Here is a 5,684-nt window from a genome sequence, read left to right as displayed (position 1 = left end):
CTCCGACTAGCACTTGTCGGAGGACGGGGGAGAGGGAGGGAGGGAGGGGGAGGAGGGGGAATAGATGTTGGGTTTTCTCGGAGAAAAATCAGGAAAAGTCAAATTGCCTTTGCTCTCCTTGTGTCGCAAGTTATCTGCATGGTCTGCTGAGAAAGAACGATACACAGGAGGGAAGGAACAGCTGCAGATGGACACGTTCCGGGGAGGAAGAAGGGGGGGGCTCGGGGGGGGGGGGGGGCTGTAAAACAGGGGAGAACACAGACAGCCCCCCCCACAACACCGCTCGGGACCATGGCTGTCGGCAGCGCGGGGGACAACGGACCCCCCCCGCCGTCCGCCGCGCCGCGGCCCGCGGCCAAACGGCCGCCGGCGGCACATGTGTGGGTGTACCGCTCCGAGCCGGGGCGGGGTCGGGGTTGGGGCCGGGGCCGCTCTGGCCAGCTCCCTTAACGGAGCAATACTTGCTTCCAGGGGTGCCGAGTGCTCAAGAGAAACAGGAGGCGCAGGGGGGGCAGGGGGCGGAAGAGGTGAACTAGGGAGGACAAGATGCAGCAGTGGTTCTGTTGCCGTTACGACAAATAGAGTGTCCTTGCTCTATGAAAAAGGTTGAAAATTTTCAAGGTAACATCCTGTCCGTTCCCGTCGTATTTGTCTTTTGCATGGGGAGCTGTATAAGATTTACAAGTTAATATTAGCAAATATGCCTTAAATTCCCTTTAAGTTACGAGACTGATGAGAACTACACAGCCAATAACTGCTTGAAATCTGTGTGTGACTGAGGAGAGTGTTTGAGGTGGCCACCTGAATGCATGAGTGGAAAAAGATTGTGTGAAAGAGAAAAGCTACATGAATGTGTAACTATGTAAACCTACAAATACTTTCTGCCGGTGTCAAGATTTTACAGAGATGTGTAACATGATTTTGTTGAACCATAGCGACTCATTATTCTGAATGGTATATGAATTCTTCAGATTCCCACCATGAGTAATTCCACTCTTATGAAAACTGGTGAGGTTTTAGTTATTTCAAGACTAGCCCTGTTTGACTAGCCATATGATTAGGACTGAAGTTAAAGAAGAGATTCTTACACAAATTTGGTGTTCTATTTCAGCCTTGTTTCAGGGGCTTATACAGGTTAAATCTCAGGTGGAGCCTTTCCCCCGGTGCTGTTCCTTTTTCATGTGTCATGCTGCCCATGGGCTGTGGCTGTGTGGGCTGTGCAGGAGGCAGGGTCGTTTGAACTTTTCGGTGTTTTCCAGGGTTTAAATCAAGGGTTATCGATGTTGCTGCCCTGCTTGATCAGCCTGTTGCGGGGGGGCCCTGCAGACTGTCAGGGCCGTCCTGCGTCCTCTCTCAGAATCATCGACAGCGCTACAGATAGTGTGTCTCTAGGCCTCCTGATTGGAGACCAGAGTACACCAGTCATGTTGATCAGTGTGGCCAGGGCTGTGACGTCGTTTCAGGGAGTCCTTGTGTCTTCTTTTCGGGGCTTCTTTCATGCGGCAGCTGGTGGCAATATTCATTGTGGAACAGCTAGTCCTTCATCCTTGGGATGTGCCCTGCCTGTGGCAGCTGTGTTTTCAGAAAAATGTCCTCAGTGCTTGTGACTGCTGCTTGTTCTATACCAGACGTATTGATCACATAATCTGACTGGTGGATGTTTAGCATTGTACGAAGGCAGCGTGGGTTAAGTGCCTTGTTAATCAGCCATTCTAGTAGCACAATTGTGAGATTTTGGGATTTTTTGTTCATGTTGCAGTTATTGATGCTAACTGTACGAGGCAGATTTGTGCTATGGTCTCCACACCTTATCCTCCAGTGACAATTCCTGAAGGGACACGAATAGCTCAGCTTGTATCTTTTCTGAGTTATGTTCCCCAAACAGAGCCTCGTGAGCATGGGGATGGAGGATTTGATTCTACTGATGCACCACAAGTCTTTTGGTCAGTGCCAATCTCTGCACAACGTCCACAGCTGACCTGCACTCTCTACGATACTTGAAGCTGGCTGTCAGTTGTCCAAGTGGACGAACTTCTGCATTCGGGACCTGATGTAACTATCATTGCACGGACATCCTGACCGGCCTCCTGGCCTGTTGTCACGCCAGGGGTGTGGGTTGTGAGACTGGGAGGTACTGCTCAGAATTTTCTTTTAGAACATACGGGTCTTGTGTGATTTCAGCAGTGGCTCATACCTACAGAACAGCTGTTGGCTCTGCAACAGCTTGTTAAAGAGCAGCTTGATGCTGATCACATTGAACCATCTCAGAATCCTTTAATCACCCCTGTCTATGTGATAAAGAAAAAAATCTGTGAAATGAAGACTGTTGTATGATCTCAGACAGGTGGGGTGGTCATGGTTACCATGTCAGCATTGGTTTATTGACCCCCTTCTATGCTTTCTGCTGAATAACCCATTGCTATTATTAATTTGACAGGTTGTTTTTTCCCAATCCAGTTAGACCCCAGTTATAGAGAAGAAAAAAATCACATTTTCAGTTCCATCTATTGATTGTGCAGAACCTTACAAGTGTTATACATAGAAAACCCTCTCCCAGGAAATGAAAATATTCCTATAATTTGTCGGTGGTTTATGATTCCAACATTGTCTCCTGTAATTTTCTGACTGTCTTTTGTTGTCATTATATAGATAATATTTCTGCTGGCTGTGGCCACTGAGGATCAGTTGGGTGTGTTGGAAGCTGAAACCAGAAAGGGTCTACAATCCTTTGGCCTAGTAGTTGCTCCTGAGAAGGTGCAGCAAGAGGAACCCTGGAAGTATTTAGGGTTCAAAAATTACACGGAAAGCAGTTATTCCTCAGCCAGTTCAGTTGGATATTGATGTCAAGAATTCTTACTGATGTACAAAAGCTATGAGGGTCTTTCAATTGGATTAGGTCCTATTTGGAATTGGCAAACACCCAGCTGGCACCTCTATTTGACCTACTCAAACATTCTGACAATCCTCGGAAACGAAGGGAACTGACTAAAAGAGCAGTTCAAACCATCCAGCGAGTAGAGCAGGTTTTATATTCTAAATTTGTTTCACAAATTGATCATTGCTAAATTGTCTAATTTTTTATTTTTGCAGATCACAGTGTTCCTTTTGGGGCATTGGTACAGTGGTTTGACCATTGGTCTGATCTACTGCACATCATAGAGTGGCTATTTTTGCCTTATCGGGCTTGAAAAACTGCTCCTGGATTGTTGGAGCTCATAGCTCAAATCATCGTTGAGGTTGGAAAAAGGTGTGTAGAGTGTTCTGGCAGAAATCCGGCATGCATTGTTGTACCTGTACAACCTCGTTACTTTGAGTGGTGCCTTGAAAACAAATGTGAATTGCAAGCTGCTTTAGCTGGGTTCCACAGCCAAATTTCTTATCATTTACCTTCACATTCCCTTCTTAAGATATTTTTTTTTTAGGGAAATTCCAATTGGACAAAACCACTACGCAGCGCAGAGCCCCTCGATGGCCTTACAGTCTTTGCAGACAGCTCGAGGAAGACAAGTGAAGCTGCGGTAGCATGAAAAGTAGAATGTGGATGACGACATCAAATTGTTCATCAAGAGGGTTCTCCTCAAATTATGGGATGTTGAGCTGTAACTCTTGCTTTTCAGTTATTTCCTATTTGTTCTTTAAATGTTATTACTGATTCTGCATATGTTGTTAATTTATTACAGCAACTCTATCAGGTGGTGTTGTATTGTCCATTTCCAGGTCTTATTTTTCAAGTTTTGTTTGAGTTCTAGAGAACTCTTTTGCAGAGACCTGTTCCTTATTTTGTGCTACATGTTTGTAGTCATACCTCTTTGCCAGGTTTCTTCACAGAGGGTAATGCCCGGGCAGATGCTTTCATTTTTACTGTCGCTTTGAGACTTGTTCCTAACGTTCACCAGCAAGCTGTCTTGTCTCATTAGTTTTTTTTATTATCAAGGTGCAGAAGCTTTCAGATGTTGATTTGGCTTGACTCATTCTATTGCTCACTTAATTGTTGCCTCCTGTCCAGACTGTCATGATGCCTATACTCTTGTCCAGATTGTCATAATGCCTATACTCCTGTCTATTTTGGTACTAACCCTCGAGGCCTTAAGGCCTTACAGATGCAGCAATCGGATGACACTCATGTCAATGAATTTGGTAATTTAAAGCATGTCCATGTGTCCACTGACATGTTTTCCCATGTGGTGGTTGCTAATGCACATACTAGACAAAAAAGTCATGATGTCATTAAACACTTCGGTTGTGCTTTTCCTACATCTGGAGCACCCGCTCAAGTGCGGATGAACAATAAGCTGTCTTATGTCTGTAAATCTGTCCAAATTTTCTTTGCTTTGTGGAGGATCACTCATGTTATGGCTATTTCACGTTCTTCTACAGGACACGTTATTGTGGAGAGAGTGTATGGTGCCCTGAAGCACTTGCTTCAAAAACAGAAAGGAGGGGGAATGACGGGATAACCCCCTCAGTCTCTAGGCTGGACAAAGCTCTATATGTCTCAAACCTTTTGACCTTCTCTGGCAATTGTCTTTATTTACCTTCTTTTAGAGTTTCAGGAAAAATATGCTGTGCTTGGCAAAAAGCCTCCTCCAAACTGATAATCTTGTGATCCCTGTGAGAGCTGAGGACAGAGCTCAGCATGCAGATGCAGAACTTGTCTCTGGTCAATGGTCTGATCCACATGACTTGATAACTTGGGGAAAGGGATATGTTTGTCTCTACAGATAATAGTCCTCGCTGAATACCTGCGTGGTATGTACGTCCTGCTGTTGGTCCTGGAAGTTGTCAGTGTAGTTCCTGACCTGTCAAAGTTCACTCCATGGCATAGTCGAAACATCTGGGTGACGCTAATGAAGGAACTGAGCCACACGACCTTTTGTGCATCACTGGTGTATCCAGAGCAGCCATTTCACATCTGTCTTGTTGGTGTTCTTCTGAGTGACACGGAAGCATCTCTCCTGGTGCAGGATGTCATCCGATGGCGCGACTTATTGAAACGGGACTGTCATACTGTGCGCGGGTATCGTGATCCTGTTGATAACTGGGATGATGTATTGTCTGTTAACACTCCACTTTAAAATTTAGGTATTTTAGAGTCACTGTTTGTAAAAGACTGTGTGTATTTTAATCATTATGTAGGTTACAACACAGAACGAGCATGTGGTGAGTCTATGGTACGGGATGTGTTCCCTGAACTGTCTTTCTATAGAAATAGTTCCTTCTGGTGTCGGTGGGAATCCGACTTGGAGTACTCCAGCAGTGAGTGCACCTTGTCGACTCCCTACGGGAGTGTTTCTTCTGTGTAAAGATAGAATCTAGCCAGGAATCCCTGCACAACCAATAGGGGGACCTTGTACATTTGGAAGGTTGGGGTTGTTGACACCCGCTCACTTAATCACTTGTTGCTCCATCAACGAAGCCGCAGGGCAGTACACCCTAATGAACAATGTAATGATAACATACTGCTCTGGAATTATGGACAGAGAGTGGCTGCTTCCGTAGTTCTCCCTTGGGCAGCTGCAGCTAAGGCCTTAAGCACTTTAAATCATATGGCTTGTTGGGTAGCGAAGCAAGTCAATAAAACTTCACAGGTATTGTACCAACTGGCCACTGACGTGAATTCTGTCCGACATGCAACATTACAAAATAGAGCAGCCATGGATTTCTTACTTCTAGTCTACGGATAC

This window comes from Chiroxiphia lanceolata, chromosome Z (assembly GCF_009829145.1).
Source record: "Chiroxiphia lanceolata isolate bChiLan1 chromosome Z, bChiLan1.pri, whole genome shotgun sequence".
Taxonomy (NCBI): Eukaryota; Metazoa; Chordata; class Aves; order Passeriformes; family Pipridae; genus Chiroxiphia; species Chiroxiphia lanceolata.
Note: the sequence above shows the minus strand (reverse complement) of the source record.